This window comes from Lissotriton helveticus, chromosome 5_1 (assembly GCF_964261635.1).
Source record: "Lissotriton helveticus chromosome 5_1, aLisHel1.1, whole genome shotgun sequence".
In the NCBI taxonomy this organism is placed as follows: domain Eukaryota; kingdom Metazoa; phylum Chordata; class Amphibia; order Caudata; family Salamandridae; genus Lissotriton; species Lissotriton helveticus.
This window is the reverse complement of record NC_136065.1, coordinates 131,837,113-131,850,624: the sequence shown is the minus strand read 5'-3', so window position 1 is coordinate 131,850,624 and position 13,512 is coordinate 131,837,113.

Below are 13,512 nucleotides of genomic sequence, written 5' to 3'. Positions count from 1 at the left end.
CTGCACTGGCTCCCGGTCAACAAGAGAATCCCCTTCCGTCTCCTCACCCACGTACACAAAGCCCTGCACAACCAAGGCCCAGGATACCTCAACAGCCGCCTCAACTTCTACGCTCCCAAACGCCAGGTTCGATCGACCGGCCACGCCCTCGCCGCCATCCCCCGCATCCGAAGAGCCACCACAGGGGGAAGGTCCTTCTCCTACCTCGCCGCCAAGACTTGGAACTCCCTCCCGACCCACCTCCGCCTGACCCAGGACCACCTCGCCTTCAGGAAGCAGCTCAAGACCTGGCTGTTCGAGCAGTAGCAGACCCCCCCTCCCCTAAGCGCCTTGAGACCCTCCGGGTGAGTAGTGTGCTATACAAATGCTTTGATTGATTGATTGTTTGAAAAAGATCTCCCTCAAGACATATGCAGGGCAGATGTCAGAGGGGGAACCTGACTTGACCTTGGTCATCTCTTCTAAAACTTTTTCCTACCTCCAAATCTTAGATTTGAGGCTCGAAACCTGTGATGAATAAATGAGTTTCTATTCATCTACTTAGGGACGCATATAACAATATAATAGGGAAAGAGCCCTTCATACACATTTCAACTACCTTATTTTTAAATAATTTGAGATTCACCATTCCATTGTCTTAATCTATAGTGTAATGACTTTTTTCCTATATGAACCGCTTATAGACCGTGGGGCAGATTTACTATTTCTGGCGCATCTCTACTAATCAGCAGGGGTGCGCCAGAAGAGTTGTGATGCATCTGCCCACCCGTGCGCCGCCACCGATGTTCCACATTTACAATGCCGCGGCGCACGGATGGGCAGATGCATGTTGCATCCCCCGTCGGAAAGGCGGCACATTGCTGAAGTTGCGTCGCCAGAGCGGTGCAGCTCCAGCAAAGCTCGGGGGTGCCCTATCCCTAACATGCTGCGTCAATCCTTACGCCTGCTTCAATCACGCGCAGGGTTTTGACGCAGCATGGCCTTAAAAGTGACTGAGTGAAATCTTGTCGATTTTACTCAGCCACTTTTAGGAGGTGTCCCTGCGCCAGAACGCCTACATGTGGCGCAGGGCTTTACACCGTGACGCATCTCCCAGATGCTTCACGTTGTAAATACCTCGCAGCATGGCGCTGGCTTTGCGCCGCCGCTGCATCACAAAAGTGACACAACGGCGGCGTAAAAGAGGCGCAAGGGGTGCAAGGGGCTTGTAAATCTGCCCTGTGTTTCTTCATCTTCCACAGCTCCGCACTAACCCATTTAAAATGTTATCTTGACAAACACTCTCCACATCCAACCATGCGCCTGCAGCCATGCTGGTGTATTGCTGAGGATATCTAACTCACACATGGCAGTCTGTAAGGGAAACAAGCACTGACAAAGACAGTCAATCTTGCTTGCCCGATTTTCTGTGCTGCTAATACTTGTAGAACTGTGAACAACCGCTATCCAGTATTCGTTTTCTCAATGCTTCTTTGCCGAGCTAGCATTGGCAAAGATTATAGTGCTGGATAGCCATTTTGAAATGGTATTTTCTATACTTTATTATTGTTGTACCATTCCAAGTTTTTGGAATAGTACTTAGTAAAGTTCTATGGCAACCTAGGGTGTGGTGTCTAGATGCAACATGACGCTATCTTGGATTGCTACAACAGTAATAAATGAAATACCATTTCAAGAGGGCCACTTAGCGTTACTGTGTTGCCCATTGTTTGCGCACTAAAACCAACAGTGAGAAGAGAGAGGGTGAACGAGAGAGAGAAACAGAGAGAGAATGAGAGAGAGAGAGAGAGAGAGAGAGAGAGAAAGAGGAAAGCATGTGTTTGTGTGTGTGTCATAAACAAAAGAGATAGTCTGTGAAATGTAGTGTTACATGGTGAGTCAGAGTTTATTATAGCCTTATAGCCCACCATAGCGGGCTATACCAGCAATTAAAGGCCTTTAACAAGGGAGCAGACCTTTAATGGGCGGTATTGCCCAGCTATAGCGGGCTATAAGGCTATTAGAACATTCCATCACTAAAGGGCAGACTGTTCTAACAAATAAAACAAAGGCCCCAGGGACCTCAAGGGGATTTAAATCCTCTCAGGCTCCACAAGCCCTTTGTTCACAGCAACAGCTGTAAACAACAAAAATTGGAATGTTGGAGCTCTGGGCTTTTACCAGCCATTAGAAGCCCAGGGCACTCCATTGTCTTCAATGGGGCTTCCAAAATCCCAATGTTTCATTCAGTGCCTTTAATGGCTGGTACAGCCCGCTACGGCAGGCTATTAGGCTATATTAGTGATAGGGTATTTTACAAGAGTATCTGTATCAAGTTAGCTTGGGTTTAAGAGCATTCAGCTCAAGGCAATGTATCTACTGCCACAACTGTAGGCCTGAGAGGCCTCGCACTCTCCATCATGGCCCCAAGAAACGGGTTGGCTCACCTCAAGGATCGGTACCAGAAACCCCAAAAACTAATGGTGATGGATAAGCCCACCTGCAGAAGCTGAAGCTATACTACCCCAGCTTTAGAGACTAGTACCATTACTCACAACAATAGGCCTGTCACCCAAGACACTCTTAGAAAAATTCTAATATGGCGTGGATACTGATGATACAAATAAGCTTTATGTATTATCACCGCCCCTCAATCTTTCTGGTGATTCGAATCCAGCCAGGTGTCAAACATTAATGCGGTACAACCACGGTAACAAACAATCTGTCGTGATACCACCACCCACCAGACACTACTTGTGGAAAAAGTGTGGAGAAGAGAGTGAGCCCCTCACGGAAGAACCGCCAATCGGGTTATCTGACTCACAATTGCCAGTATACCCAATTATCATCATTGGTGACTCACTCTCATAACAGTGAGAAAAGGGAACAGAAAAAACTAACAACCTATAACAGTGTTTTTCGATATCAGCCCCACGATCTGCTGATAGTTCCTATCAAAACAAGACAATGTATTGCCCTTGCTGTACTTTGTGCACAATTAACACAAACCACAAAATCAAAGAACCCCCAGTGAGAAAGAAAAGTGGATCTCACACAGTTAAAACAGAAGAGTTCACTAGCCACTCATGATTTATTCTGGGCTGTGAAACCTTCTGACATAAAAATGACTCACACCATATGTACTCTCAGGTGGGTCATAGTGCCAACATGTTTCGTTGCTTGTATTTTCTGCAACTTCTTCAGGGCAAATGGGGGTGCCCACTGTTATTGCCACTGTATAACAACACACACCTATGATGGAAAACACGACAGATTGACAAAATATAGTGAGCCATAAATTAAAAGCTTCCAATCTTTACTACTGGATCTGAGATTTAAACATAATCCCTGGCTGTGGTACTTAAAAACAAATGTCAATGCACATAATCACCTGGGGTTAGCGTTTCTCACGCATACCTGCTACCCCTACAATCAGTATGCCAGTGTCCTCAAAAGATCACGTGTTGATTGTGAAAACCCGCTATCGTCGGGTCTCCTGCACACAGAAACAAGGAGAAAAGCCGATTTAAATAAAAAATGACGCTTCACCATCAACTCATGCCAACTCCCCCCGCATATTACATAAAATGGGGCTTGTAGTTAAATTTTGAAACACCAGCTGCTTGCACGAAGGGAAAATAGTTATTGTTTACATTATACCCTTCTCATTGAAGGCCCCCGGTCATCACCCGTGTTACAGCTCGAGGCCCCCCTCCCTAGGGACTCGTATCTAGTCGCCTCGCCAGATCTATTGGCAAGGAGCTTACCCACGCTGGATCAATCGTCCTGCCGAATATCAGCCGCGCCCCGTCCTGGCTCCAAACTGCCAGATATCGGAAGGTGCGTGATGACGTACGGGTCCTCGCGAGTCATGTGACCCGCTCGCTGCCCGTGTGGCGGCCATCTTGTAGTGTGTTCCGAAACTAAGCGCAATGGACTGTTAGCACTTCTAAATGAAGGCAAACATTACCACACATCATTAAGGGGCTCAGATAAAAAATATATATTAATGCCCCATATATTCATAGGCAACTTTTCTTCGGAGGGCGACCCAGACCATTTCGGGAAATTGCAACCCAGTTATGACATATTCCACAAACTCATATATTGAGCAAGGACCACTTCTAAACACCAATAAAGGGTGAGTGGACAAACTAATCCGCCATATGATCAAGGGGAAATGCTCCTAGAGGTGCACAAGGGGCTAAATATAATGAATGGAACATCATTATTTTATATAAAATATGAAGTGTGAAAATGATGAAAATAGGAATAGATATCTCACAATGAACAGCGTCTGCTCCCCAAGTGTGAACCTGCATTCCAGAGAGATCGAATAGTCACAGGGATCATAATTGGGTAATGTAAGCTATACTCTATGTGTGAGACAGTCCAAGCTGTCCCAAAGCTGCATAATCCGATGGTCAGGGATGTACATAATCCCTAGGTATTATCGTTTAGTTATTTTGTTCCATTCAATAAGGTCGTTCAACCCCTCACGGTCAACCTGTTCCTGATAGATCCAGCGAGCTTCCTTTCTAGCCAAAATGCTGTCTACATTATGGCTCTCGCACATCAACCTTTCAAGTACAACCCACTCTAGATCTTTAGGTTCATGTCCCATCTCATTGAAGTGTTGCACTAATCTCGTTGTCAAATTTTTTGGCCCTAATGGTGCTAAGGTGTTCTTGAATACGGACTTTCACCTTTCTGGATGTGAGTCCAATGTAATGCAGTCCACATTTACAAGTCAGTCTGTAGATAACATTTACAGTGTTGCAATTACTGAATTTGGTAAGATGCCAAATTCTGCCATTTCTCAGGGTCACCGCCTTCGTGGTCCTTGTTAAATTGCAAACAGAACAGCCCATGCAAGGATGATGGCCAGGGGGTAACCTTTCTGTGTAAACAGGGAGCGAGGTCCTAGTGTGGACCAATTTGTCCTTTAAATTCGTAGCTCTTTTGAAGGCAAACCGTGGGGGTGGCATCTTGCCCATGGTGGTATCAAGGATAGACCAGTGCTTTCTCACGATCTGCCTCGGTTTTGTGGATAGGGGATCGAAAGTTGTTATCACCGGTATGCAATCTTGTTTGGTCTTTACATGACGTTCCAGTAGTGCCTCCCGGGGTGTGTTCAATGCACGTTTGCGTGCTTGCCTAACCACCTTCTTAGGGTAAGCCCTAGCAGTCAATTTCACAGCCAATTCCTCTGATTGCTCCACGAATAACTCTGTAGTGGAACAATTGCGCCTATAGCGCAAAAATTGCCCCACAGGGAGATTATCTCGTAGGGCTCTTGGATGGAAAGAATTATAGTGGAGCAATGAGTTCTTATCGGTATGCTTGTGATGTACGGTCGTCACCAATTTATGGTTAACCGCTACAATATCAACATCCATGTACACTGCTGTGGTTCTGTTAATAGACCAAGTAAATTTGAGGCAGTCATCTATCTGGTTGAGCCATGAGAGGAATTCCAGAAGATGGTCCTCTGTACCTGTCCAGATACAGAGGACGTTGTCAATATATCTCCTCCATAAGGAGATATATTCTCTGAAGGGGTTGTTGTTCGGATGGAGGACCACATTCACCTCAAACTGGCCCACATAAATGCAGGCCAGACTTGGAGCAAAAGTGGCCCCCATCGATGTCCCAGACACCTGTAGGTATAGTTGATTTTTATACTCAAAAAAGTTTTTTGTCAGTGCAAGCTCAATGCACTGCATGACAAACGTGATGGGCGTGTCATAAAACCACTCCAGTTCCCCCAGGGCCCATGCTGCTGCCACCAGCGTGGCGTCCTGGGGGATACTGGTGTAGAGTGACTCAATATCGATGGTCACTAGCAGCTGTGACTCAGGGTCAAACTGAACTCCCTCAAGGATATTCAGAATGTCAGTCGTGTCCTGGACATAGGACTCCTGAGTAACAACTGCTTCATGCAGAAAGAAGTCCGCGAACTGCGACAGAGGCTCCAAAACAGAGTGGATGCCCGACACTATAGGGCGTCCCGGGGGTGGTCTCTGGGGTTTATGGATCTTCGGCAAGATGTAGAACGCCGGAATGCGGGACTTTTTGTTGACAATAAAGTCAGCCTCTTTTGGTGTTATCCACTTCTTCCCTAGGGCATCTGCCACCATGCTGGTAATCAATTCCAGTAGATCAGGTGTCGGATCTCTGGCAAGGGGGTGGTAGTTGGCACGTACACTCAATAACCTAAGTACTTCTGCCTCGTAGTCGCATGTATTCAGTACAACGACCGCACCTCCCTTGTCAGCCTGTTTAATGGTTAACAGCGTGTTGTCTTGAAGGGATTTCACCGCTTGCCAGTCTGATTTATTCATATTGCAGCCCTGGTGTACTTGGGGAATTTGCTCTAAAGTGGCCACATCGTGGAGCACTTTCTGTTCAAAAACTGCCACCTCAGGGCCCAATGAACCACTGGGTGGACAGAAATTGGAAGGGCGACGGAGATCCGTACTGAACAGTGATTGGTTCACCTTATCTTTGTCAGAGAAAAACGTATGCAATTTGATTTTCCTCATCATTTCATGTAATTCTAATCTGCAGGTGAAGGCGTCATGACGGGGAGTTGGCACAAACCCCAATCCCTTATTTAAAACCCTCACTTCCGCCGGTGTCAACACATGATCAGATAGGTTCACCACGATATCATTAAATACTGTTTGTATTTCATCGGAACTCATGGCTGGGTTGTTCTGCCCCTCTGGCGGGTTACACGGGGGGAGTATTGTTGCCAATTTGGCTGGAATTGACCTCTGCCCCTGCCTTTGCCTTTCCCTCGGAAGGTTTGATTGCCGCCGCCCTGTGTACCTCCCTGGTTTTGGCCTAAAAAAGACCGCAATAGTGCGCCTAGGTCTTCGTCTGTCCTTGTTTCTGGTGCAAAATTCACCCTGTTGGTATTACGAGGGGCCTGGTTGGTAGGTGCGTCCTCCTCCTCACTGCTAGTGTTATCGAACACCCAGTTGTTTGGTGTTCGTCGCTGTTGTTGTTGTCTAATTCCCCCTCGCTGTGTGTACGGCCCTCTTTTTTGAAAGTTTGATTGCCTTGACTGATCTGTCTGAGTGTCGTAGTATTGATCCTCAGTATATGGAAAGGCGCAGGAGTGAGTGAACCTCTCCAAATTCTTTTTAAGCCCCTTTATTTTTTGATTGACCATGTAAGTTTTGTAATCGGCCAAGTCACTTTGGATCCTTTCAAGTTGTTCTTTTGCGTCAGTGATTACTGAATTTCCCTTTATGTTTTCTTCCAACTCTAATATCTCTTTCAGTAGCTCATCACTGAGTCTTTTAGCGGTGTTAATAATGAGGATCAGCCAGTCCCGTGTGCATTTATTGGAAATGTAACTCCAATCCACCCGGAACTGCCTGTCCTCCAAAAAGATCTTCGGTTCAAGTTTAACTATTAGACTTGGTGGAGCTGCTCCTGCCAGTAAGTACTCTGTCATTAGCGCTCCATGCAGAGCTACTCTAATCTGCCATTTTTTTAAAGTCGACAATTTGTCCCATTCCTCCCGTGCTGTAGAACTAGGCACCAATGGGACATCGGGTAGGAGATAAGGGCCAGACAATATTAAGGCTATTTGCTCGTCTGAGAAAGCCAGGCAATTCATTACTTCCTCCAATGAAGGGCTAGGTCAGTTAGATTATGTGCAGAGTCACCCAAACCACAGCCAACCAATTGTTAAAAATGCTCAAATCATAAAAACCGTGGGTACCGACAATAAACTGCAATTGCAGTCAGACTCTCACGGCTGAACCGCCGTACTGAATCATGTCCAAACAAAAGGAGTCTCAGGGGGAAGAAAAGGGCACAGGCCGCCCCCCACTCAAACCATAACACACAACAATAGGCCTGTCACCCAAGACACTCTTAGAAAAATTCTAATATGGCGTGGATACTGATGATACAAATAAGCTTAATGTATTATCACCGCCCCTCAATCTTTCTGGTGATTCGAATCCAGCCAGGTGTCAAACATTAATGCGGTACAACCACGGTAACAAACAATCTGTCGTGATACCACCACCCACCAGACACTACTTGTGGAAAAAGTGTGGAGAAGAGAGTGAGCCCCTCACGGAAGAACCGCCAATCGGGTTATCTGACTCACAATTGCCAGTATACCCAATTATCATCATTGGTGACTCACTCTCATAACAGTGGGAAAAGGGAACAGAAAAAACTAACAACATATAACAGTGTTTTTCGATATCAGCCCCACGATCTGCTGATAGTTCCTATTAAAACAAGACAATGGATTGCCCTTGCTGTACTTTGTGCACAATTAACACAAACCACAAAATCAAAGAACCCCCAGTGAGAAAGAAAAGTGGATCTCACACAGTTAAAACAGAAGAGTTCACTAGCCACTCATGATTTATTCTGGGCTGTGAAACCTTCTGACATAAGTGTCCTTTTGTTTGGACACTAGTACCATTACTAACAAATTTGTCACTAGTGTGTGTGTGTGTGTGTGGGGGGGGGGATGGTGGGAGGTGTTGGGGTCCAAAAAGCTTAGAAGGACAAACAGAGATCAGAAGAAAAATAAAGCTTCCCTTTTCTGTTGTTGGCCTTCAGGATGGGTAGGAACGTGAATTGGAGAGGAATACATTTAATTTAAAATGCATCTCTGTGTCAGTGGCGTAATATGAAATGATGCTCCCCTCCCCCCCCATTCAGAATGTGAAGAGGGGCCTCTGAGTTTTCAATATCACACAGATATTCATTGATGCAGGGGCATAATGTGGCCCCCCTTAAAGGATGGGGGTCACCGTGCGCTGCAGAGGCTGCGGGGGCTTGTGTTACACCCCTGCTCTGCAGTCTGGGATGGGAGATATGAGAAGGAGATGAAGGGACGATCCCATGATGCTTGCGACATACTTGGAGTCAAATGGTGAATCCTCTAAACTTTAGAGGTGAAATAGACATAGTGCTGCAGAAGTAAAGGAAGTGAGGAGCAAATCTAAGTCTAGGCCTCTTAGTGAGCAAGAGTTTTAAGCAGTCATGCAGTTTATCTGGAATGAATCACACATGTTTGACTTCAAGAAGACTAGGGGGCAGATGCACAACTTTTATTAGTGGTCCCAAATGGAGAATCTGGACGTTTGTGACTGCTAAAATGGCTTTCACCATGTACTAACCCTATTTTCCGAGTCGGTAACCTATTACAGACTCGCAAAATAGGGTTTGTGAGTCAGTATTAGTAAGGGGCATGGCAAGGGCGTCCCTTTCCAATACCGAGTACCAGGGGCACATATGAATATTTTGCAACCGGAATGAGGTCGCAAAACATTCATATTTTACCGACTCCGTGAATGAGGGGGTAACCCATTCGCAAACAGGAAGGGGTCCCTAAGGTACCCCTTCCCCTTTGTGAATGTGGGCGCCAACATTTCTTAAGAGCATGCCGCGGTCCCCTGGAGCACTGCCTACTCATAAAAAATGAAAAGGGAACTTTTCATTTTTTTGAAGAAAAAAATGCATCTTGTATTTCGTTTAAGGAAAATGGGCTGCATTTAAAAAAATGTTGCTTTATTTAAAAAGCAGTCACAGACATGGTGGTCTGCTGATTAGAGGCCATTGCCAATGGGTCACAAATTGCGACCTGCCTCATTAATATTGATGAAACAGGTCAATTGAGACCCTATTGGGAATTGCTGAATGTGTCTGAGACACATTAGTACATTTCATTTTGCGAGTCACTAAAAATTACAATTAGAGATTCACAAAATGAAATGCTTGCACATCTGGCCCTAGATTCATTGTAGCTAAACTGCAAATATTGTTGGGTGGTCATATAAAGTACTATCCAAGGACCTCATCACCTCCTTAATCCAGTTTCGTGAGGTTCCTGAATTTCTGCCTGTACTGTTCAGGAGTGAGCTCATACCTGAGGCATAAAGCCTCCTTCATGTTGGCATAGGCCAGGGTTCCTGTCCTCTCTTAAGGTGTTAAAACATCCCTCCCAGAAGCCTCAAAGTGTTTCCATAGGCCTGCCCCCCAATGCTTCTCAAGCACCTCATTCATCCTCAGTGCGATCTCATATGCCGTGAACCACGCATAAATATCATCACCCCTTTGGTAATCTTGCACTGAGTCTTTGGGAATGTACACCGTACTCATTGGTACTGGCTGTGCACTGCCACCATTCGAACTGCACTCCACCTGTTTAGTCTTAATGTCCAGTTCCCTCATGCTTAAGTCATGAGCTTAGAGAATCGTCTCCTCTTCCAAGGCGAGAGTGTTCTTGCTCTCCTCTGCTGGCTTTTCACTTTCAATGAGCAGCTTTTTCTCCTCTGCTTGAGCCTTAAGTTTTAAAACCTCCAACTCATGCTCTCTGACCCTTTGGGGAAAAGCTCCTCCCTGAATGGTTACTACCAGTCCCTGAGGCATTTCCACCCATTGGCAAATCCTGTGGACCAAATCCATTCCCTGGGTCATCCTCATCCACCTCAGCCTCTTCTGTCTCCCAAGTCTCTTTGGCTTCCCACCAGGCCCTCAAGGCCATTTGCAGCTTCTCCTTCTTGGCGCTACCTTTCATGGAACATCCCAAAGCTCTGCATCAATTGATCAACTTTGTAGGTAAGCAATGCTTCAATGTCGAATTCCAATTCTGCAACCTCACTGGCTACTTGACTCCTTTGAGACATGATCTGTGGCTTCAAGGCCGCTCAAAAATAGAACCAAAAAACCCCAAAAAAACAACAATATGTAGTTGTGTCGTGGTCTGCGCTAAAACTCGTGATGTACACCAATCACTGTGAGTCGATTGCAAATACAATTTCAAATCCCAACCACTGACCACCAATGTTAGAACTGTGGGTGTCTAGTGTGCTGAGGTAGGTACCTTAGTCCAAATAGGGACCCTTGCTTCTAGTGAGGGAAAGGAGGGATACCCCTTTAGATAACCCATGCTCACTCCCAGGTAGCTTGGCACGAGCAGCCAGGCTTATCGCCAAGGTAATGTGTAAAGTATTTGCAACCACACTCCCAGTAACACAGTGATAACACCACAAATGGACACCACACTGATTTGGGAAAATAGTGGTATCTTTAGCAAGAAGAAATACGATGAGATCAAATGATAAAAATATCCAGCATATGTGCATTCGTAATATTTTACTGGTCCGGTTAATAGGCCCACAATCACTTGTAGGTTCTTGGGGTATTAATGAGCAGTTCACGATGATCTAATTCAGTCCTAATGCAATGCTATGAAGTTCGTAATGCAAAAATAAGACAGTCCTTAATGCAAGTACTAATGCGGATCGTAAAGCAAGTAATAATGCAGTTTGTAGTGCATGTATTAATGCAGATTGTAAAAGCAAGTAATTAGACAGTTCATAGTGCACGTATTAATGCGGATCGTAACAGCAAGTAATATGGCAGCTCAAAGTGCACGTATTAATGTGGATCATAAAAGCAATTAATAAGGCAGTTCGGCACCGATCGCGGTGCTCGTGCCGGTCTCTATGCCACCCCTGGCTGACTCGCGGTCAGCAATTGCCAAAATATGCCCCTAATCCTGGTACGAAGGAAACAAAGTGCAGCTCCCCTATCCGACCCCGGTACTGCCACTCCTCGGCGAGTACGGGCCGTGATACTGACTTGAGCAGAGGCTCACGCTGTAAAGATGGGAAAGGCTGAGAGCGGTCTCTCGTAGCACGCAATCCACCCAGGCAGCAACACACGCACACTCGCTGAGCGTTACCTAGGGGGGTTCAGTCTCTCTCTCTCTCTCCTCTCCTCGCGGCTTGGGCGTCACACTGTGCGGCTTCGGGTTGGCGGCGGTTGCTCCTCACAGTGAGAGTCAGGCTATCAGGCGAAGGTCTAGCAGCTGATTGGCTCCCGGCATGACTCCATTGTTCTTGGGCACAGGACCTCGGCCCCACAATGGTGCAGGTTCACAGATCTCTCCTTTTCAAAAGCAGGCTCGGAACGGCGGCATTGATTTCTCATGGCTCTCCCTTGGGACGACGGTCGGGCCAATGGCGATAACGATCACAGCACTTCTGGTCCCGCTGTCGATCGAAGCAGAGCGCAAGACTTCTCCGGGGCACATGGTCACGGGGCAATTCTCACGACGGTCTCAGGCTGCAAAAAGCACACGCACACAGCGTTGCTGAGACACACTTGTAAACTTTTATGTTCCTGAGTTTCCACAACAGGAAACCAGCTCCTCTCGGGGCCTTGCAGACAAGTTACTTCAGGACACAGCTCACAGCAAAGTCCTTTTTAAGCAGGGGGACACAGCACACAGCAAAGTTTCTTGTCCTCTCCTTAGTCAAATCCGCAAACTGCAGGCCAGCCCCAGAACACACAGCAAGGGCAGTCCTTCTCTTCAGTCTCTTCAGCCTTTCTTCTTTGGCAGAGGTTCCTCTTGATCATGATGTAGTTTCAATCCTTTTTCAGGCTTGAGTTCAGTCTTGAGTTCAGGGGTTTCAGCTCTCACATTTATACCCATAAATGCCTTTGAAGTCTTTGTGTTCAGGGGGCTCTGAGCCCGGTTCAAACCAGACCTGGGTGTCTTCCTCCCAGTGCACACCCACTTCCTTTGATAGTCAGGGTCTGGGCCCCAGACGCTCTGTAGGAGGTGGAGCCATCCTTTGGTGGCAGCAACACAGCCCTCTTCATATCCAGGGGGCTACTCCCCCCCCACACAAAATGCAGGCCATCCTGTTGCTGTCTCACCTACTCCTCTCTGGTGTCAGGACACTCCCCAGATCCTATCACATCCAAACCCAGGAAGTCAATACACAACCAGGCAGAGGCACACAGGATGGTTTAAGACGAGAAACCAGCCACTTCTAAAATCGTGGTTTCTAAACACACAATTTAAAAACCATCTTCACAAAAAGATGTGTTATTAAATTCTGAGTTCAAGCACACTAAACTCTATCTCTCCATCTTATGCCTATGGGAAGATATGCTGGAAACATGGACACATTATTCCCCATTCTGTCCTACGGGCAAGATGGCCTTGCAACAGTGAAACACGAATTTGGCAGTATTTCACTGTCAGGACATGGTACACACTTCAGTACATGTCCTACCTTTCACATACACTACACTCTGCCCAGGGGGATACCTTGGGTCTACTGTAGGGGTGTCTGATGTGCATAAAAAGGGAAGGGTAAGGCCTGGCAAGTGGGTGCACTTGTCAGGACAACAAGGCAGTTAACAAACTGCAGGCAGGCACTGCAGTGGCAGGCCGAAGATCTCTTTTTGGGGCTACTTGTGTGGGTGGCACAATTAATGCTGCACACCCACTAGTAGCATTTGCATTACCAAACCTGGCACACATAGCGCACTTTACTAGGGACTTTACTAGTAATACAAACATACCAATTATGGACAACCAATTACCATAACACTTTATACAGGGACCACTTGCACTTTGACAGCAGTGGCAAAGTGCCCAAAGCAACTAAGTCGGCAACGTCATGTCAGAGAAAGGTCTAGGAGGAAGGCAAAAAGTTTACGGAACTTTAGCCAAAAAGGGCCAAGTCC